This window comes from Pongo pygmaeus, chromosome 16 (genome assembly GCF_028885625.2).
Source record: "Pongo pygmaeus isolate AG05252 chromosome 16, NHGRI_mPonPyg2-v2.0_pri, whole genome shotgun sequence".
Taxonomy (NCBI): Eukaryota; Metazoa; Chordata; class Mammalia; order Primates; family Hominidae; genus Pongo; species Pongo pygmaeus.
In genome coordinates this window covers 62,753,863-62,776,985 of record NC_072389.2, presented here as the reverse complement: position 1 = coordinate 62,776,985, position 23,123 = coordinate 62,753,863, and the positions used below count along the sequence as shown (strand labels likewise).

At 46.1% G+C, this 23,123-nt stretch overlaps 1 protein-coding gene and 2 pseudogenes across 8 annotated transcripts in view; 2 read left to right on the top strand and 1 right to left on the bottom strand.

Annotated features, from left to right (window-relative positions):
* The window catches only part of CGNL1 (cingulin like 1), a 178,023-nt gene that overhangs the window by 134,642 nt on the left and 20,258 nt on the right, over window positions 1-23,123 (bottom strand). The gene's annotated exons all lie outside the window — the stretch shown is intronic.
* Window positions 12,879-12,978, top strand: LOC129014764 (U6 spliceosomal RNA; annotated as a pseudogene).
* Window positions 17,518-18,368, top strand: LOC129013849 (carbonic anhydrase 5B, mitochondrial-like; annotated as a pseudogene).

The window sequence follows — 23,123 nt, the reverse complement described above, 5'->3', positions numbered from 1 at the left end:
CTTCCTCCATCTTCAACGCCAGCAGCGTAGCATCTTCTCTGGCTTTGCTTCCATTGTCACATCTCCTTCTTGGATTCCAACTTTCCTGCCTCCCTCTCTCCCGTATAAGGACTCTTGTGATTATCCTAAATAATCCAGGATTATCTCCCCAGCTCAAGGTCCTTAAATTAAGCATATCCTTTTTGCTGTGCAAGATGGCATAGTCACAGATTCCAGGATTAGGATGTGGGCATCTTTGGAGAGACACTGTTATGGCTATCACGTAGATGGAAGAGTCAGCCTCCAGGAAGGAAAGAAAAAGGACTTAAATGTTCAGACGGAAGCTGAGATGAGATAAGGAGATGTATTTGATTTCAGTTGTCCCAGTTCAAACCTCCCAAGGCTGCTGCCTCCTGCCATGGGTTCCATAAGACACCATTCATCTGCTCCGTGAAATGCCCCAGAAGATTCTTCATTGTGCCTTTACCCAAAACCACACAACCACTAAGTGGTGGAATGGGATTTATGCCCATTCTCTCTCTCCCCCAAAGCCTGTGTCCTTAACCACTAGAACTTCGGAAACATAGACAATGCAATATATCAGAGTTCAGGAGCCAAACAGATCAGCAGGCTGGAATCATGGATCAAGTCTAACAAAAATGAGGTTTAATACGGAGAATTTGAAGCCCCTAACCCTAACCTCGGCCTAAGAAACCAATCATTTGATTGTAGGGTGGATGAGACGTGAAAGCAAATCTTGGTTTTGGTGGGTTGTTTTTGTTAGTTTATTGTTGTTGTTGTTGTTGTTTTGGTTTTAAAAAAGTGTGAGGAACATAGGTGACAAATTCACTGTGAGATAATTGGCAAACACCACGGTGACCTCCGGAAATGATATATCTAGTTTCAACAGGACAGGGCAGTTAACCACACTGCAGACTCCCCTTGAGCCCAGAACAACTCCACACAGCTATCTCAGAAGTCTGTCTCTTCACACAAGTACTGTTCCTCACTGCACTCACCCCTATGCTTATCTTTGGTGCAATTATCTTGATTTTCTGTGTATACATAAAGGGACAACTGTTACAGAGTAAATACCAGATGGGATCCTTGACTCTCAGATTTGGAAGAAACCTGTCCTTATTGTGGGGCTGACATTAGATTCCCTTTTCAAATCTGCCTCTGATAAACGGCCAGCCCCGTCTGCCTTCCTCGGAGCCTCTGAGGAACATGCAGGGAGCCCGAAGGATGAAGGGGCCACCAGCCCAGCAGCCCCCTTAGCAAAGGGAACCTGCTGATGCTGCTGTCAGCTCCATGCCCAGCTGATGTAGGCAGCCCCCTCTGCTTGAGGCTGATCAGCAAGAGTCTGGTTTACAAAAAACAGCAGCCAGATTATATTACATCCAGATCACTTTAGTAAACCTTCTCTTCACATAGTGCCTTCAAGTCACTTGAGGCTTTTTTAAGACTTTTCATTTCTGTTAGAATATTACAATTAACTTCATGAGATCCACAGCCCTGGGTACTACAACACAGCTCATGTGACTGCAAATGGGGCTCTGGAGGCATCTCCTTGAAACAGCCACAGAAAGTTCCCTGTAAAACTGATGCCGACACTGGAGGATGAAAAGGCCAAGCAGCTGCCCTGTGGCAGTCAAGCGAGCCCGATGGTAGAGAACTCCCACAACAATCTACCCAGCAACATTGTTGTCAAAAAGGTCAAAAGGGATCCAAAAAGTGTTTGATCTACTTTTTATCACTGAATAAGGGTATGGGAAGAAATCTAGTTAGCTATGCTTATCTTCTAAATAAAATGTCTGTTGATTAATTTTTTAAAAGAAAAGAGAAAAAAGAGTGGCCAGGAAAGAGTGGTTTCCACACTGAGATGCTGGCCGGGCATGGTGGCTCATGCCTATAATCCCAACACTTTGGGAGGCTGAGGGGAATGGATGGCCTGAGCCCAGAAGTTCCAGACTAGCCTGGGCAACCCCTAGGGACAACCCCTGGGTGAAACCCCATGTTTACAAAAATTAGCCAGGCATGGCGGTGTGCACCTTGTAGTCTCAGCTACTCAGGAGGCTGAGCTGGGAGGATGGCTTGAGCCTAGGAGATTGTGGCTGCAGTGAGCCATGATTGACCATGCCACTGCACTCCAGCCTAGGCCACAGAGCAAGACCCTGTCTCAAAAGGAAGGAAGGAGGGAAGGAGGGACGGAGGGAGGGAAGGAGGGAGGGAGGGAGGGAGGAAGAGAGGAAGAGAGAAAGAGAGAAAGAGAGAAAGAAAGAGGGAAAAGAAGGCCGGGTGTGGTGGCTCACGCCCTAATCCCAGCACTTTGGGAGGCCAAGGTGAGCGGATCACAGGGTCAGGAGTTCAAGACCAGCCTGGCCAACATGGTGAAACCCCATCTCTACTAAAACTACAAAAATTAGTCGGGCATGGTGGCATGCACCTATCATCCCAGCTACTCAGGAGGCTGAGGCAGGAGAAATCCCTTGAACCCAGGAGGCAGAGGTTGCAGTGAGCCGAGATCGCGCCACTGTACTCCAGCCTGGGTGACAGTGAGATTCCGTCTCAAAAAGAAAAAAAAGAAACTGAGATACTAAGAGATGGCACTGGGTACAGAAGGAGGGGAGTAGAGCTGGAAGCATGATCAACTCTCATCACACATGAATACCAGAATGGTTGTCATGTGAAAAGGAGATTAAACTTGGTCTGTGTGGCTCCAAAGGTTAGAACAACGAATAAAGAGTAGATGTGCCAGGGACACAAACTCCACTTCAATCGAAAGGGGGAAATGAGCTTTCTCACAGAGATGCATCAAGATAAACCAGGCTGTTTCAGGAGACAATGAGTTCCCCATGAGTTGGAGGAAGGCAAACAGGGCCTGGCTATCCATTCACAAGCAGGTTTGAGAAAGGAGTCCCGCATCAGCCAGGTTCCTGGGAAATGTGAGAATTAAAGATGCCATCTCATATTTACTCAGACAACAATCATCCCTTAACAGATACAGAGAACATCAAGATAATCACACCAAAGAGGCCAAAGGAGAGCACAGTGAGGAACAGCATTTAAGAGAAAAGAGGATGCAGAGCGACCAAAGAACAAAGGGTTTTCTCCAGATCTTATCTGAGCATTTTATCCGTACAGAAAAGGTCTTGAGGATAAAAGGCTCCCTGCTGAGTGAATCTGCCTCTGTCTACAGCTAGGATGAGGGTGGTTCGGGCCACCCACTAACATCCACTGCCTGTGAAACTCCAGCCTGGGACAGAAATAAACGAGAATCTCAGGACTGACTTTCAGGCACATCACCAACAACCGTCTGATGCCAATACAAACTCTCCAAACTGTCATCAGCTGGTTGCCCTCTTGGCAAAGGAAGGAAGTCAATCCAAACCTGTCCCAAAAGGAAACCTGGGAATTTCACACAACAGGAGGCTCTGAACGTTAGCGGGGCTTTGAATGATAGATAATCGACAGCAAACACAGAAAATATGAGCGCTGATGGAATTTTCCAAGAAGCATTTGATGCTCTTGTTTAAAATAAGTAACCTTCCAGGATCTGGAAAGGGGTGGAAGACAGCACCAAGGCTCTCAGTGAGGTTTTTTTAAGATATTAAGAAGCTCTGTACAGCAGCTGAGCCAAAGGCCAATGGAATTATGCACATCAAAAGAGAATGAAAAAAAAAAACTACTGAGATCTCGGCCAGGTGCGGTGGCTCATGCTGTAATCCCAGCACTTTGGGAGGCTGAGGTGGGTGGATCACCTGAGGTCAAGAGTTCGAGACCCAGGCTGGAGTGCAGTGGTGTGATCTCGGCTCGCTGCAACCTCCACCTACCAGCCTCCTGCCTTGGCCTCTTAAAGTGCTAAGATTACAGCCTCTGCCCCGCCGCCACCCCGTCTAGGAAGTGAGGAGCATCTCTGCCTGGCCGCCCATCATCTGGGATGTGAGGAGCCCCTCTGCCCGGCCGCCCTATCTGGGAAGTGAGGAGCGCCTCTGCCCGGCCGCCCACTCTGGGAGGTGAGGAGTGCCTCTGCCCGGCCGCCCCGTCTGGGAGGTGAGGAGCGCCTCTGCCTGGCCGCCACCCCGTCTGGGAGGAAGTGAGGAGCACCTCTGCCCAGCTGCCCCATCTGGGAAGTGAGGAGCGCCTCTGCCCGGCTGCCACCCCCTATGGGAAGTGAGGAGCGCCTCTGCCCGGCCGCCCAGTCTGGGAAGTGAGGAGCGCCTCTGCCCGGCCGCCCACTCTGGGAGGTGAGGAGTGCCTCTGCCCGGCCGCCCCGTCTGGGAGGTGAGGAGCGCCTCTGCCTGGCCACCACCCCGTCTGGGAGGAAGTGAGGAGCACCTCTGCCCAGCTGCCCCATCTGGGAAGTGAGGAGTGCCTCTGCCCGGCTGCCACCCCCTATGGGAAGTGAGGAGCGCCTCTGCCCGGCCGCCCACTCTGGGAGGTGAGGAGCGCCTCTGCCCGGCCGCCACCCCGTCTGGGAGGAAGTGAGGAGCACCTCTGCCCGGCCGCCCCGTCTGGGAAGTGAGGAGCGCCTCTGCCTGGCCGCCACCCCGTCTGGGAGGAAGTGAGGAGCGCCTCTGCCCGGCCGCCACCCCATATGGGAAGTGAGGAGCGCCTCTGCCTGACCACTCCGTCTGGGAGGTGAGGAGCGCCTCTGCCCGGCCGCCCCGTCTGGGAGGTGAGGAGTGCCTCTGCCCGGCCGTCACCCCGTCTGGGAGGAAGTGAGGAGCACCTCTGCCCGGCTGCCCCGTCTGGGAGATGAGGAGCACCTCTGCCCGGCTGCCCCGTCTGGGAGGTGAGGAGTGCCTCTGCCCGGCCGCCCCATCTGGGAGATGAGGAGCACCTCTGCCCGGCCGCCCCCTCTGGGAAGTGAGGAGCGCCTCTGCCCGGCCGCCCCGTCTGGGAGGAAGTGAGGAGCACCTCTGCCCGGCCGCCCCCTCTGGGAAGTGAGGAGCGCCTCTGTCTGGCCGCCACCCCATCTGGGAGGAAGTGAGGAGCGCCTCTGCCCGGCCGCCCCGTCTGGGAGGAAGTGAGGAGCGCCTCTGCCTGGCTGCCGCATCTGGGAAGGGAGGAGCGCCTCTGCCCAGCCGCCACACCGTCTGGGAAGTGAGGAGCGCCTCTGCCTGGCCACCCCGTCTAGGAGGTGAGGAGCGCCTCTGCCCGGCCGCCCAGTCTGGGAAGTGAGGAGCGCCTCTGCCCGGCCGCCCAGTCTGGGAAGTGAGGAGCGCCTCTGCCCGGCCGCCCAGTCTGGGAGGTGAGGAGCGCCTCTGCCCGGCTGCCACCCGGTCTGGGAGGAAGTGAGGAGCGCCTCTGCCCGGGCGGCCCCGTCTGGGAAGTGAGGAGCGCCTCTGCCCGGGCGGCCCCGTCTGGGAGGTGAGGAGCGCCTCTGCCCGGCCGCCCCGTCTGGGAGGTGAGGAGCGCCTCTGCCCGGCCGCCCCGTCTGGGAAACGAGGAGCGCCTCTGCCCGGACGGCCCCGTCGGGGAAGTGAGGAGCGCCTCTGCCCGGCCGCCCTGTCTGGGAGGTGAGGAGCGCCTCTGCCCGGCCGCCCTGTCTGGGAGGTGTACCCAACAGCTCCGAAGAGACAGCGACCATCGGGAGTGGGCCATGAGGACGATGGCGGTTTTGTTGAAAAGAAGGGGGGAAGTGTGGGGAAAGGAAGGAGAGATCAGATTGTTGCTGTGTCTGTGTAGAAAGGGGTGGGCATAGGAGACTCCATTTTGTTCTGACTAGGAAAAATTCTTCTGCCTTGGGATGCTGTTGATCTATGGCCTTTCCCCCAGCCCCCTGCTCTCTGAAACATGTGCTGTGTCAACTCAGGGTTAAATGGATTAAGGGCGGTGCAAGATGTGCTTTGTTAAACGATGCTTGAAGGCAGCATGCTCTTTAAGAGTCATCACCACTCCCTAATCTCAAGTACCCAGGGGCACAAACACTGCAGAAGGCTGCAGGGACCTCTGCCTAGGAAAACCAGAGACCTTTGTTCATGTGTTTATCTCCTGACCTTCTCTCCACTATTATCCTATGACCCTCCCATATCCCCCTCTCCGAGAAACACCCAAGAATCATCAATAAATACTTCATAAATTTAAAAAAAAAAAAAAAAAAAAAAAAAAAAGAGTTCGAGACCAGCCTGGCCAAAATGGTGAAACCTCATCTCTACTAAAAATACAAAAAATTAGCCTGGCATGGTGGTGGGCGCCTGTAATCCCAGATACTTGGGAGGCTGAAGCATGAGAATTGCTTGAACCTGGTAGGTGGAGGTTGCAGTGAGCTGAGATTACGCCATTGCACTCCAGCCCGGGCGACAGAGCAAGGCTCTGTCTCAAAAAAAAAAAGAAAAAGAAAAATGAAAACTAGTGAGATCTGGACAGTGCATGGCACAAATATCAGAATAGCTAAACTGCAAGTTCCCTGAGGACAAGGAAAACCAGATCTGGTTTTGACTCCCCAGAGAGATCACAGCTGGTATACAAGAGAACGTCCAAGTGAACAAATATCAAGCCAGCAGTGACTCCAAGAAACAAGGAACAGGAAGGCTCTAGACAGCTGTGATGATTCTGGAGAAAATAAGCTTGTATTCTAAAAAGGAAGACTCAGAGACCGGCTCATGTCAAGAAAGCCTCTGTCTCTGTGGATGGAGTCCAACATATGACACTCTTTAGTCATATTTTGATATTAAGAAAACATGGCCAATATCACCATCCAACATGGTATAAATGTGACAAATTTTAGTAAGACCTTCAAAAGTTATTTTTTAAAAAACTTGGTCTTTGTGGTACAGTAACAATTATGTTCTGTAAGCTGTTATAGCTTATCTTTAGATTCTTGTATGAAAACACCAACACCACATATTTACCATCTTGTTTTCAAGCAAATCTGATTTTTCTCCACTGAATCTGACAAGACACAAACATCACGAACTTCAGTCTCTTATTAAGGATTGCATTTTATTTTTTTAGCAAGAGAGAAAAGAAGCTAAAGCAATACAAATACATCCTGATTAATACAAGATTTGAAGGGCACTCCCTATAAGCCATGACAAAATTAAGAGGCAGAAGTTTAGCATTTTGAAAAACTAGTTTAGCAGATAATATAGCCTCAGATATTGTGGACTGAATTTATTTTTTCTCTTTCTCAATTGTTGTTATTGGACCTCTTCATACTCACTCCTCCCTCCCTGCTACACACACGTACACATGTTGGGACCACACAGACACAGCCAAAATGCCTGCCTAGAAAGAGACAGGTGGTGATGGGAAAGCTTCCAGAACACTCTCCCATCTGCTGACATGGCCAGCAACATGGATAGAAGAGGGGAGAGATGATGGCAGTCAGCCCCAGGGATCAAGCCTCATTTAGGTCAGAAGGCCAAGGGTAGGAAATGCAGCCCAATGGTGGTATAAACCATCCTCCACATCAACTAAGGAACTAGGGTTTACTGAGGAACTATCATGAGTCAGGTACTGTTTTGTGCACTTTGCCTAGGTTCACACTTAATCTACTTAACGACACGTAAAATGAGAAAACTGAAGGACAAGGACTTTAAGTAATTTGATTGTGAAGCTGACAGCTGACAGACCTGAGATCCTGATGGAGTCTATCTCACTCCACAGTCCTCTCTTGCCTCCTTTCCTAGGCCAGGCTACCTCAAGCCTGGTCTTCACGCTGCAAATGATCCCCCCAACTAAGACAGGATTCCACTTCCTTGAAGTGGTGAGTTCTCACTGGTCAGGACCCCAAACCATCTCGGCTGAAGCACCTTCTGGTCTAACGGCTTGTGCCTTTAATCTTCCAGAACAGAAGGATCGTTGCCATCTGTCAGGCTCGGAAAGGGCGAGATCCTCACACGAGGCATCAGATGAAGATGCTCTGCAGAGAAATTCCTGTTCATCTTTCCCTTCCTGCTTGATTTTTCAAACCAAGCAGCAGTTTTATTGGACTTATTTATCTATTTTTTTCTTGTAAGAACAACTCCCTGCCTGGACTCAACTTAGAACTTCTCCTACTCTTGTTTTAGCAGCTTCTAAATGTCTAAAAGTCCTAACAGTACCAGCCCAACTTGACTCTTCCTAAGAGCTCCTGACTTACATGGAACGTGGCATCAGAGTCAACTCCACGCCCTCTCAGGACCTGCAAGCATCCTACCTTCTCCCTCTGCCTTTCACACAACATCAGTTAGTGATTTCTTCCTGTTGACCCTGCCTCCTGAAACCTCTCAGCCACACTTCTCCATCCCCACACCATGGCCCTAATTAGAGCTATATGCATATCTCGATTGGATTACAGCTGTGGCCTTCTAAGTTGATCCTCAGCCTTAAGGCTTGTTTTCCTCCAACCCATCCTCCCCATGGCCATCGTGATATTTTCAAATGTGTACTTCAGCCTAAAAATTACTCAGTGGTTTCTTTCTTCTTTTGCTTTCAGCATAAAAACACAAGCTTCTCAGCATGGAGTTCAAGACTGGGCCCCGGACGTCTCCAGCCCACGTGCCTCCCCTGCGCAGGATGTGCACCTACTCACACGTCTCCAAATGCATGGAGCTCCTCTGCTTCCTGAGCTTGTCAGCCCGCTTTCCTCAGGCCTTACCTTGCCAACTCTCCCCTGGACCACATTTCAGACCTTTTGTTCCCTCAGCGCACACGTGCGTGCACACACACACACCCACACCTAGTGCTAGCCTCAGCCGAACCACACACCAAGATTGTCTCTTATCAACCTGCCCATTGCAGATGGGAAGCTCCTGGAAAGCTGAGCAGCAGCCTTAATCTCCGAGGTGGTTAGTTCCTAATGTCCTCAATGAATGCACACATGCCTGAGGGTAGGAAGTCAAAAGACTGTGTGTGTGTGTGTGTGTGTGTGTGTGACAGGGTCTCACTGTGTCACCCAGGCTGGAGTGCAGTGGTGCCATCTCAGTTCACTGCAACCTCCACCTCCCGAATTCAAGCGATTCTCCTGCCTCAGCCTTCTGAGTAGCTGGGATTACAGGCCCCTACCACCATACCCAGCTAATTTTTTTGTATTTTTAGTACAGACGAGATTTCGCCATGTTGGCCAGGCTGATCTCAAACTCCTGACCTCAAGTCATCCATCCTCCTGCCTCAGCCTCCCAAAGTGCTGGGATTACAGGCACGAGCCACTGTGTCTGGCCTAAAGGCAATTTCAAGAGCATACCTCTTTATAAAGAGGGCGTCCACAAACCCCTATGCTGATTGATAGAAAAGCACACTAATGAGCTGGGTGTGGTATGTGTGCCTGTAGTCCCAGCTACTCGGGAGGCCAAGGTGGGAGGCCTGCTTGAGGCCAGGAGATTAAGACCAGCCTGGGCACAAAGGGAGACCTCATCTCTAAAAAACTAAACTATTGGGAGGCCAAGGCGGGCAGATCACTAGGTCAGGAGATCGAGACCATCCTGGCTAACATGGTGAAACCCCGTCTCTACTAAAAATACAAAAAATTAGCCGGGCATGGTGGCGGGTGCCTGTAGTCCCAGCTACTTGGGAGGCTGAGGCAGGAGAATGGTGTGAACCCGGGAGGTGGAGCTTGTGGTGAGCCGAGATCGTGCCACTGCACTCTGGCCTGGGTGAAAGAGGGAGACTCTATCTCAAGAAAAAAAAAAAAAAAAAAAAGCTAAACTAAAATTAAATTAAATTATGTTATCCCAGAAAAGTGCACTAATATCCAGAGGTTTGGCTCTGGGAAAACTGTCCAAACTTTGCTTTGGGGCTTAAAAGTCACATTCTTGAATAATTGATTCTCCGATTCCAAAAGGCTCACCTGGGCAGCGCACGTTTGTGGAAAGATTCGTCTCTGAGTGAGGCGTTCAAGATAAGGATGTCTATCAAAGGAGGTGACTTCTGTGTATGAATGTGTGTGTTCATCATCCTTGAGGTTTGGTGCCCCTGAGAAACTTAACTCTGTTTTCCCTTTACCAAAATAAACATAACAGTGTGCCCTGCCTTCGGCTGCTTGTGGGAAATGGCTTCGTGGGATAGACTATTTTCTTCCTGAGCATCCCACTTTCTGCAAGATTTCAGCAGAACACAGATATTTAGTCAGGTCACTTAACTCCTAACTTCCACTGCACCCTCTCACCTCCACATATTTTGAAGATACCAAAGAGAATAATTTTTTTCTGCCAGGAGCGGTGGCTCACACCTGTAATGCCAGCACTTTGGGAGGCTGAGGCAGGTAGATCACCTGAGGTCAGGAGTTCGAGTCCAACCTGAGCAACATGGTGAAACCCCATCTCTAATAAAAATACAAAAATTAGCCAGGCGTGGTGGTGGGCACCTGTGATCCAGCTATTCAGGAGGCCAGGGCAGGAGAATCGCTTGAACCCAGGAGGTGGAGGTTGCAGTGAGCCGAGATCATGCCATTGCACTCCAGCCTAGGCAACAAGAGTGAAACAAGAGTGAAATAATATCCTCAAAATTATTTTTGAGAATAATTTTTTCTAATAGTTTCAGATATTGAACAAATTGTCAAGCCTCACCACCCTGCCTTTTTTCTGAGACAAGGTCTCACTCTGTCACCCAGGCCAAAGTAGTGTGGTGGCACAATCACAGTTCACTGTAGCCTCAATTTCCCAAGGTCAATTGACCCTCCTGCCTCAGCCTCTCAAGTAGCTGGGACCACAAGCATGCACACCACGCCTGGTTATTTTTAAATTTTTTTTGTTGAGACAGGGTGTTACTATGTTGCTGAGGCTAGTCTCAAACTCCTGGTCTCAAGCAGTCCTTCCCTCTCATCCTACCAAAGTGCTGGAATTACAGGCATGAGCCACTGTGCCTGGCAAAACTCCCTATTTTTTCACAATTACTTCTTTAAACATTTTTTTGAGTGGTAAGAATAGAAGTAATTCACAAAACAAAACAAAACATATGAGGAGTCTTTTTTCTCATCATATTTACTAAAAACAAAGAAAGGAAAAGGTGTCCAAACATCAAGTTGCTGTAAGTTACAGCAAGTCAGCCAAGACCTCTTGTAAACGCTAAAACTTAGTTCTGACCGCATTAACGGAAGGTCTTGAAATTCTTCATGTATACAGAAAGCCATTCGGGAAGCCCACCTCCTAACAGCAGGGGCGAGTGACAGGACTTCTGTCTGCAATAATCAGATGATCCAACAGTTACCAGTTCTACCCCCATCAGAGGGAAAATTCATGTCAAAAGGACAGATGGCCCAACCTTCCAAGTGGCCTCTGAATAGATCAGGAATAAGTCAAAAGTCATAAATTTAAGTTCGCTTACTTAAACTGATTGTACAGGTCAACTAGTACAGTAAGCACTATTATTTGGTAAGCACTCAGTATTTTGATAAATACATTCCAGAAAAAAATTTTTATTTCAGACTGCATTCAGAGCCCAGCACTATTGATCACTGGCAAATAATTCAGTACACTCACTAAAAATTTTCTGGATTTGCACAGTACTTATGTAAGTTTGATTACCATGATCTCACATGTTTGCCATTTTTAAACATAGTTTTGAAATAAGGACCCTCTGGGCCAGGCGGGCGTCTGGTTTCCTGAGACATTCACTCCAGGCTTTCAGTTCCCATCTCAGGATCCAGTCACTACCACTTACCCATGTTACCATGCCACTGCCACTTCGCATGATTGCAGAACAAATTCCACAGAAAGTTCTAAGCTACTTCACTAGGCTCCTAGCTGAGCCACTCGCCTCCACCCTTCTCAGAACCCTTAACTGGCTTCTAACTCCCATCAGAAGAAAACCCTTACGCCAGCCTGCAAAGTTCAGCATGCTCTGCCCTCCTTCTCTTAGATCCCCCGCCCTCACTCCCTCCCTCTAGCTACTCTGGCCTCCTTGCTGTTCCCAGAACACACCCAGCAGCCTCCTGCTCTTATGCCTCATGCCTTAGGGCCTTCAGCGTCCCTGTCCCCTCTTCACACTGCCCTTCCCCCAGGCAGCCGTGACCTGGAGGCTCCTTCAGGTCTCACCCTCCTGTTGCTTATCAGATAAATCTTCCTGGACCATCTCGTAGAATAGCCTTTGCCAACAGGTAGGATTCTCTCCACTCCATCCTCACCTTCTACCTCATCTGGCCACACTTCCTCTTAGTGCTCATTACCCACTAATACGCCTCGCCTGTGTGTTTAGTGGGATCTTCACCACCACTGCTTTGCTTCCTGCTGTATCCTTAGGGTTAGAGTAGGGCCTGACCCATAGGGGCTACTTGGTAAATATCTGTATTAAATGAATAAAAAGCATTTATTTGTATTAAGCATAAGTTGTAGCCCCACTAGCAAAAAAAGAAAGAGAGAGAGAGAGAATGAGAGAGACAGAGACAGAAAGAAAGAAAGAAAGAAAGAAAGAGAAAAGGTCCACATCTTCTGCGAGTTTTCCTGTCTTCTTAGAGCCCTGGGGAAAGGCTCAGAGTCTGGGCTGAGGGAGGAGGACATAAGAAGGCACAGAAAGAGCCCTATGAATGAACTGCCTTCTCAGGATCCCCAGCTCCGCTCTGCTCCCCACTCACCAAGCTTACCACACACCCTTGAAAGGTAGGAAAGAGCTGGAGATTGCAAATGACAGATCAAAGAATGTCACAGAAATTCAGGAACCTAGACAAGTATCACAGCAGAAAGATTTGGAAAGAGAAAATCTTACCTGAAGGCAGGAAAAGCAAAGGTCACACACAGCTCCCAAATCGGGAGGAGCACCTAAGGGTAGCCCAGAGTCAATGCCAGAGTGATGGGAGAAATCAGACACCCGAGTCAGAGTGTGAGACAGAAAGCAGCTCCCCTCCAGAGTAGAGAAACAATGATGTTAACGTCATCATTGACAATGGAGGCAATGGGGTGGGTGAAGTGAAAAAGGCAGCCATCATCTTAATGCCTAATGTGGACACAGCACCTTACAGTTTAGAAAGTGCCATACAGGCTCACTTCAGCAGCACATATACTAAAATTAAAACAATAGAGATTAGCATGTCCCTTGCACAAAGATGATATGCAAATTCATGAAGCATCTCATATTTCAAAAAAAGGAAAGGAAAGAAAGCACCAATACAAATGTGGCTTTGTTGATTCACATAAAAAGACAGTATGGTGGACAGTACAATGATTAGCATTCCCATTTTACAGGTAAGGAAATCAAGGCTCAGAAAGGTCAAGTGATTTCTTACCCAAGATTACAGAAAGCAAGTAGCATAGTTGGAACTTCCGGGGTCTTACTGCTCCAAGGACTCCTAACCCTTTTAATCTCCTAATTCCACATGAACTTGATTCCCAAGTACCCTCTTGACATGATTAATAGGAATCTACCCATGTTTGACTAATGACTGTTCAAAAGCAGGCACCCCTCTTGAGTTCCTCCAAAGATTTATTCCATGACCTCTTCACTAGGAAGAAATTTGGTGTTCTCTGAGCCTTCTTAGGGTGCTCAAAAGCTGAAATGACCAAAGAGAAGTCGAACCTAGGCCTTTTATAAAGGTTGCCTCAGGGCTCTCTGGGAACCCACAGCCAAGTAGCTGCAGAATAACTAAACAAAGCTGCTACTGAAAGCATTTTTATGTGAAAATGCACCCTTTGCAAAAATGTTCGCTACAAGGGTCCATATTTTTCAATAAGCACTTTCAACATGCCATCACCATATTTTTCATAGACACTTGGTTTCAGAAAATCTGTGACAGGTTCATTGGATTTATTAGAACTGCACTCTTCACTTGAAAATATCTTACATGCTATAAAACATTTTTAAAACTCTGAACATTCATAAATCCATGAAGATGCTCTTCTGCTTTTTTCACCAGCAGGTAGATGCAAATTGAAAGAGGGGGAAAAATTTGCCCTGATGTTTCAAGAGGTCCAAAGCTGGGCCCTTCTAAGCTCAGCAGGGAGAAGCAAGTGAGAGAAATAAGCTACTTTCCTGGAAATACTGCCAGGCCTCCAGGTCCCTGGCTTCTGGGCTTGGTTAATAAGAACAAGCACACAGGCAGCCTTGAGAAAGGGCTGAGAAGGAAGAGACAGTTCCAGCAGTCAAAATCAACACCTTGAATTGCACTGGAAGTAGATGGAAAGTCAAGTCTGACACCCAGCACTACCTCAAGGTACTCCCTGGGCAGCAAACCCTTGGCTCTGGGCATCAGCCAGTGCTATGGGAGGCCCCCTTCCTCTGTGGAAGGCTTGGAGGGGGTCAGGGGCGGTAACTGGGCTCTGGGGCTGTACATCTGTCTTCTAAAAGGCAGGGGCAACCCCCAGATCCAGGGAAGAAGCCAGCCCTGGGACAGAGCAGGAGTGCCTCTCTAGACACAGCCATTAAAACCCACTGGATACTCCCTCGGGATGTTTCTTTCCTTCTGCACAACGTCACTTCCATCTATTTAGATTGAGTATTTTCCAGCCTGCCTCTAGCCAGCCAGATGTTGCCTTTCAAAGAGTAAGTATTTTTCTAATTATTTCCAGGAGAAGCAAATAGTCTTCAGCCACTGAGGTCTGCCATGGAATTTACTTTTCCCCACAAAGGGCTGTGGGTCAGCCTCTGCCCATTGCTCTCAGTGGGCACACAGGAGGGCAGACTGCAAATCCCTGCAGTAGATGAATCCTGTTTTGAAATAAACTCCTTGGCATCAGTAAAGAGTTAATTCACCTCCCAGGTTTTGCATTCTGTTTTCTGGGTTTGGGAGGTGGTTTTTAACCTCGTATTTCTTTGCATGGAGATTTACTGTTGTTGCGGGGAGGGGGGAAGCATTTTAAACACACTCCCATGCTTGCAAAAACAATATCATTTTCTTAGCGGCAGAGTCTTGGCCCAAATGCTTCCAGGAAACCAGCATGTTGTCCTGGGACCCAAAGAGGGGCGTTTCAACCTGGCTGACAAAGCTCAGCATGAGTCAGGGGCAGGCTGGTCTGGCCAAGACCACCATGGAGGTTGCCACTGAGCAGACAGACCCCTTCGTCAATAGCTGGCAATCAAGCCTCCTTGAAAGACTTCCCTGACATCAAGTCCTGGCAAGCACTGTGGAAAGTACAGCCTCCAAACGATAGCAAAGGATTCGATGGTGGCCTTTTCTGACATCATTTGAACCACCACCTCCAATTTCTCTAGGAGATTCAGAAAAGTGCCCACCCCTTATATTTTCGTTTGGAATTACGCATATGTGCAGTTAGAATCTCCAATGTCTTCTGCCTGCTGTCTTGTCAAAATGATTCGAGCCTGTAGCCCTAAAGCCCTGCACTGAGGGCTGGGAAATACCTTCCTGGGGGGTGAGATGGCAAAAAACAAAAGGTCCCCATGAATAACTTAATCTAAAGCAGAAAAGGGGAGAGGTCAGAGCAGCTGAAGCCTTTGAACTCTTTACCTCAATGCCATTGGGTACTTAACTTGTCAAACACACACCAAGCACCTACTATATGCAAGTCACTGCACCTTCAAGATGGTGTTGGAGACACACTGTGAAACCAACAGAGAGCAGGGGTATTCGTTAGGTTAGGTTCTGCAGCATGTAATGGAAAACCCAAAATAATTTTGGCTTAACCAGTAAGACAGAAGTGTGGAGGCAAGCAGTCCAGGGCTGGGATCATGGCTCTGCAGTCATTAGGGATCCAGGCTCCTTTCTTTACACCCTACTTACTTAGAGCATGGTGTGCTAGTCCATTTGGCATTGCTGTAAAGGAATACCTGAGGCTGTGTAATTTACAAAGAAAAGAGGTTTACTTGGCTCACGGTTCTGCAGCCTGTGCAAGCATGGCACCAGCATCTGCTCAGCTTCTACTGAGGCCTCAGGAAGCTTTTACTCATGGCAGAAGGTAAAGATGGAGCAGGCATGCCACATGGCAAGAGCAGGAGCAACAGAGGTGCCAGACCCTTTTAAGCAACCAGCTCTCACATGAAATAGAACAAGAACTCACTCACTCACCATGGGGAGAGCACAAAGCCATTCATGAGGGATCTACTCCCATGACCCAAACACCTCCCACCAGGCCCCACCTCCAACATGGGGGATTACAATTCAACATGAGATTTACAGGGGACAGAACATCCAAGCCATATCACATGGCTTCCATCTTCATTGTTACCTCGCAATCCAAGATGGCTGCTGGACTTCAGCCATTGTGTCCATGTTCCAAGCAGTATGTAGAAGGACAGAGAAAAAGAAAAAGGGTACATTGCCCATAGAAGTCAGTCCCTAGAACCTTTCCACAAGCCTTCATATTTCACTTACCAGAGCTTAACTCACTAGCCCATGAACAGGAGAAGAGGAGGCTGGGAAATACTGTCTTTTGGCATGGCACATTGTACACCCTCCAAAAAAATCAAGTTTTTGGTTACTGAAGAAGAAGAGGAGAAACAGGCACTGGATATAAAATTAGCAGTCTTTACCACAGAATGCGTAATAAGGAAATTTGAGAATGAGCCAATTTGGAGTGCTACTAAGTTCAGAAGAATTGGTAGTAGAAAAAAGGAAAGGTATTAAAGGATGAAGGCTCAAATGAAATTATTCTTCAAGGACAACTAAACACTTCATCAGGTTGAAGCTGTTTTGAATAATTTCCCACAACCATCCACCTTTGAATTGAACATATTTTATGAAACACTCGAGCTGGTAAGGAAATGTCTTAGGCACGCTAGAACTCGGGCACCAGCAGAATCACTTGGGAACTTTTTAAAAATTCAAATCCCTGAGACCCATTCTTGGAAATGCTGATGGATGTTTTGGAGTTGAGGCTTAAAATTCTGCATTTAAAAAAGAAAAAAGCAGCTGGGCGCAGTGGCTCAATGTATACACCGTCCAATCCTATTTCCAGTAATTAACTCTGAACAGAAGAATTATACAAACACTTCAGAGAGTACAAATACTTATATATGAGGTATTTATAATAGTCCAAATATCCATTAATAGAAGATTGGCTAAATTATGATATATCTATACCAAGGAACACCAGGAAGCTATTAAAAACAACCAACAAAAATTTATATACACAGCCATAGAAAGTATACAAACATTGTTAAAAATACAAAAATCAGTACCAAAATAGCATAGAGTAACCCCATCTCTGTAAAAAATATAAAGTTACAGAAAAATCTAAAAAATAATTATCAAATCCTTAAAGAGTAGTTATGACTAGAGATGATAAAACAGGGTACCTTTCATTTAAACAACACATTTTTGTAATGCTTCAATTTCCATTGCAAACATTTTTTTTTTTTTTTTTTTTAATTTGAGATAGGGTCTCACTCTGTCCCCTAGGCTGGAGTGCAATGGTGCAATCCTGGCTCACTGCAAACTCTACCTCCTAGGTTCAAGCAGTTCTCCTGCCTCAGCCTCCCAAGTAGCTGGGATTACAGGCGGGTGCCACCACGCCCAGCTAAGTTTTTTATTTTTAGTAGAGACAGGGTTTCACCAGGTTAGCCAGGCTGGTCTCCAACTCCCGACCTCAGATGATCTGCCCGCCTTGGCCTCCCAAAATGCTGAGATTACAGGCATGAGCCACCATGCCTGCACAAACATGTATTATTTTTATAATAAGAAAGAAAATAGGCTAAACGTGAGGGGGCGTGGCCAAGATGGCCTCGTGCGGGATCCTCGGGTCCCGGGAGCGAACGAGGAGGTTCTGGCTCAGGTTATTGGTTTCCTGCAAGTTATCTGGGAACTGATCAAGGTTTCAGGGTAAAGATGGTGGTGATGAACACCCTGAGGGTCACTCGTCCTGTGTCCCCATGCAAATTGCTGTGGAGAAGCTTCCAGATTCCAAGGCCCAGGCCATTCTGCAGCCTCTGTACTTGTACTTACAAAATCCAGAAATAAGCCTTGCATCCACTCTGGGAGAGCGTGGACCTGTTTTCTGAGGGCGATCGACAGTCACCCATCAACATTTGGTGGAGGGACAGTGTTTATGATCCCGGCTTAAAACCACTCACCATCTCTTATGACCCAGCCACCTGCCTCCACCTCTGGAATAATGGGTACTCTTTCCCCATGGAATTTGAAGATTCTACAGCTAAATCAGCTGCACTTAGTGCATTGGAACGCAGTCAAATTTGAAAACTTTGAGGATGCAGCACTGGAAGAAAATGGTTTGGCTGTGATAGGAGTATTTTTAAAGGAAAATTCTCAGTCTCCCTTGAAGAAGTGAAGCCTCCTTCTTTATGCACTGGCCACTGTCTAATACCTCCCAACAATACTCAAAGGAGACTACCTACTGGAACCTCACTAGAATTGAGAGATCAAATGGTTTTGGCTGTTTTCCCACTGGGGAATATAAAAAATACACAGTTAATTTTAGAGACAAAGGCTGGGCATGATTCCATCCTAAGCAGCGATTCTTCAGGTAGCTGCCCAGAAGGGCCTGGAGCTCCTCTGGACCACCGATCTCCAGATACTCCCTGAGAACCATCACCTCGGCGTCCGATTCCTGAGTGGTTTTCACTACTAAATAACGACTCAGTGACCCAGTCTCTTGGCCAGGACGCTCTTATGGAATTTGGGTCGTTTGGCACTTCCTGCCTGGTGCCCACCTGTCTAGATTACTGGACCCAAGTAAGTCCAGTATCTCCCTGGTCCAGCCCTGTCTTGAGTCCATCACCTTTATCATTAAGAAGCAGCCAGTAGAGGTTGATCATGATCAGGTATGTTCTCTCCACAATTTTCATCTAAGGAAATCCTTGTCTCCTCTTTTAAAACAAGGCTGGGCTCAGACTGTGGCATCAGTTTTAACATCTTGTAATGTTTATACATTTTTATTGAAGTGTACCAACATCTTATCTCAGTTTGGACATGAATTTAGAGATATTTCAAATTAGCTAGAGAGAAGAGTTAAAACATAGAAGAACATAAGCTTTTTACATCTATATTTGACAGTGATATATGTTTTTATTATACATGCATTGTGTAGATTCTCTATGAAAAGTAAGACCCTTTTAAATAAAAAAAATGAAGGCTGGAAATGGGTGTATTCAAAACCCTTGCTATAGAATCTCAGGATAAAGACAGACTCCCAACAATATTCATCCAGAAATTTTCATGTAAGTCAGTTGTTTGAAACTTGGGATTTATTTTTCTCTTAGAAACTAAGTCTAAGTGGTGCTTACTACATCAGCACACAAAATCCTGTTTAATTCATAAACTAAACTGTAATAATAACTGCGTTTACTTGTTCATATTGGATTTTTATTGACTAAAAGCTTCCAGCCTCTTTTTTATGCAGCCAGGATAACAGTGATACCAAAACCTATCAAAGATTAGACCATCCTACCCCCAAAAAATAACAATAGGCCAATATCTCTAAAAAATATGTAACAACAAAAAAAAGCTAAATAAAATGCTAGAAATAGAAAAAAAAAAAAAATAAGTGAATGGAAGCTCAAATGGGCTTTGAGCATCCAAAACTGTGTGTGCTGTGAAGCCCACCATTTTCTTTTTAGGCAACAAGCTGTCTCAAGCACAGCACCCAGCATAAAACACAATTCAAACTCAGCCTCCTTCACACACAACTTGACACAGATGGAAGTTACAATCCTTAGCCCAAAGCCAGATAGAAGCAACAAAAGCATGAACTGCTAACATTATCAGTTACAGAAAGTGACAGAACCACAAAAGGCAGACACAAGAATGAGAAGAGGCTAGGTGCAATGGCTCATGCCTATAATCCCAGCACTTTGGGAGGCCGAGGCAGGCCTGAGGTCAGGAGTTCAAGACCAGCCTGGCCAACATAGCAAGACCACCATCTCTACAAACAAAAAAATTTAAAACTTGGCTAGGCATGATGGTGCACACCTGTACTCCCAACTACTCGAGAGGCTTAGGTACGAAGATCACTTGAGCCCAGGAGTTTGAAGCTGCAGTGAGCTTTCATTATGCCACTGCACTGCCGCTTTGGTGACGAGACCCCATTAAAATTAAAAAAAAAGGTATTAGAAATACAGCAATTTCTATAGCTATTTAGTGTAGAAACAAGGAGACTTACACACCTACAGCCTCTAAGGATATCTCCAAGTAATAAATAAGATTAATAAGAATGAAAATAGTGAGTTTTATTTAGTGTCTAAGTTTTCATAGAGATGGGGTCTCACCATGTTGCCCAGGCTGGTCTCAAACTCCTGGGCTCAAGCAATCCTCCAGCCTCAGTGCTGGAGGCTCCCCTCCCAGAGTGCTAGGATTACAAGCATGAGCCCCTGCTGGGCCTGTAATCCTCAACGGACAGATTCCATACTCCGCTCCGAAGACAAAACTCAGAGATCTTTATTCATTGTCATGAAGATGTAAAATCAGAAATATAGCACTATCCATTTCTTGTGTCTTTCTTGTAATTTTTTTTTCCTATTTTCCCCATACAGAATTTTGTTAGGAAAAAAAAAAAAAAAAAAAAAACTACAGATGTCCTGGGTCTTCAGGTGATTAAGCATGGCTTCAAAAAACAAGATTCTACTTTTCAAAAAATAATCAACCAAAATTGTGACCAATAATACAAAGTATTCAAATATGGACTACAATTAGAATTTGGGGATTAAATTAAATATTGAAGAAGTAGAGAGTGGAATCATGGTTATTAGAGGCTAGGAAAGGTAGAGAAGAGGGTAGGATAGAAAAACGTTGGTGAACAGGTCAAAGTTACAGCTAGATAGGATAAATAAGTTAATTTATTGTACATTTTCAAATAGCTAGAAGATAGGATTTCAAATGTTCACAATGCAAAGGACTGACAAATGTTTGAGGTGATGAATATACTAATTACTCTAAAGGACTTCCCTAAAAAGTCCACCTTCTATCTTACTACCTCCTCCACCTCTCTGAGCACTTTACATATATCATAATTTAGCCAATCCTCTATTAATGTTCAACACATGTTGTATACATGTATCAAAATATCACTTTGTTTTCCCATAAGTATGTACAATTATGTGCCAACTCAAAATAAAAGGAAAGAAGAATTTGTGAGAGCAAAAATAATATTTAAAGGGCCTGGATTTTCAAAATAATAAATTTTTAAAAAATATTCATGGTTAAACAACAAAAACATGGATTTAATGCATTTGGAGGAAACTTTGGGGCAATATTTGTTAAAAATACGAGGCCTCTGCACCAAATGATAAAGTACTGTGTTCTCTATTCAAAATGCTGTTCCCACATTTTAATCTTCAAGTGGGTTAAAACAATAGAGGTATGTGTACCTTCCCAACAACCTGCCCGTTTGAGTAAACTCAATTTATACCATGACGCCAGCCTGGTTTTCCAACATGCTCAGTTATTACGTTTGAAAGACTGGTTTTTCAAACAACACGCTGCCACGAGGGTCCCACTTTCCCACGGTGCCAGCGTCTACTTTTCTGGGAGTCAGAGCACACAGCACTTCCCAGCACTGCAGGACCAGGTGCGTGGCAGGCACACAATAAGGGCTGGCTTCCTTTCCCCTTTCCCTCTTCCTCCAAATAGAACAGGAAAATGGCGATATGATACAAACCTATAATACCACCAAATCTTTCTTCCTGGGCTTCCATTCATCATTTTCCTATTTCATTATACAGCCATCCAAAATCCCCATTAACAGTACCTTGCTTGCAGGAAACAACCCCAATTTGTATTCAAAAAACAAAAAAGGAAAGAAAAGCATACATATATGTAAATAAAAGCAGACGGGAAAGAGGAAATATACCCAAATATTAACATGTGTTTATCTTCATGGTAGAACTGAAAATTTTTTAATTTTCATCTTATATTTTTCTGTATTTTCCAAATGCTTTACAATAAGCACCTATTTGTTTTTTATCATTACAATTAAAAGTGAAAAAAGATTGAAATTTAAATGGTGCTGGGTGCGGTGGCTCACGCCTGTAATCCCAGCACTTTGGGATGCTGAGGCAGGTGCATCTTGAGGTCAGGAGTTCAAGACCAGCCTGACCAACATGGAGAAATCCCGTCTCTACTAAAAAGACAAAAATTAGCAGGGTGTGGTGGCATGCACCTGTAATCCCAGCTACTAGGGAGGCTGAGACAGGAGAATGGCTTGAACCCGGGAGGCGGAGACTGCAGTGAGCCGAGATCACACCATTGCGCTCTAGCCTGGGCGACAGAGCGAGACTCCATCTCCCAAAAAAAAAAGGAAATTTAAGTGGTACAAGGTGTTCCACTTCATATTCTACAATAATAAAACAGTAATGAAGACTACATAATCAAGAAAAAAGGCTCGTGACATGTCAAAGGACATGGGGATAACAAAATAATCTATACCCCACAATTAAAACTATGGGAAAAAATTAAATAATAAAATGATCATGGGGTTCTTTCCTCCATTTTCTGGTTCTGTAATGTGATTCTTTTATAATTTAAAAATTAGCTTATGAAGCATTATAAAAATTAATTTATAAAATGTACATCAAAAAATAAATAAGACATCTTAAGGACCCTGTCTTAGTAATTTGCAAGATGAGATACTGAGAGAGTTAGGATCGGGAGCTTCCTAATTCAGGAGTCAGTAAGATCGTTTTCTCCAACACCACCACTCCGCCAAATGGAAGCAGCCTCCACAAAGGCCTGCGGGTCCCCTGTGGTCACAGGCTGAAGGAGAACCGTTTTGACTGCTTCATAGCAACATTGGCTCTCTACTTCAAGGCCAGCAATGGTTTACAAATGCCATGGACTCCAGGGCTCTTTGACCTCAGCCTACCATCACCTGTTCACTTCCTCCCTGTGGCTACACGGGCTTCGGATCCATTCCTCTTCACGTGCCTATATTTTCATCCCCCCAGCCTCAGGTTAAATGTCACCTTCCCAAAGAAGCCATGTCCCAGAAGACTGACTTCTTTCTGCAAGACTTTAGCGAACCCTGTCCTGAACCCACAGATTGAAGTAGACTCTCCCAGTGCTCCAACAGTGCCGTATGCATGGATTCTTTGTTGGACTATGACTATGTGATTTCTGAGTCTTTCTCTTCCACTGGACTATAAACTCCTAGAGGGCAGAAATCAAGTTATATTCATTATTACATATCAGCACAACACCCTCCATATAGCAAGAGCACTATAATTGTTAAAATTGTTATTACCAGGGTAAGTCCATAGGCTATGGAGTCAGAATCCATATCAAGTTTGATATGGATTCTACTACACACTCACCAGAATGATGGAAATGAAGATGATAGTCAATACAGTGTTACGAAAGAACCACTGAACCCTCTGCTAGGTGGAAG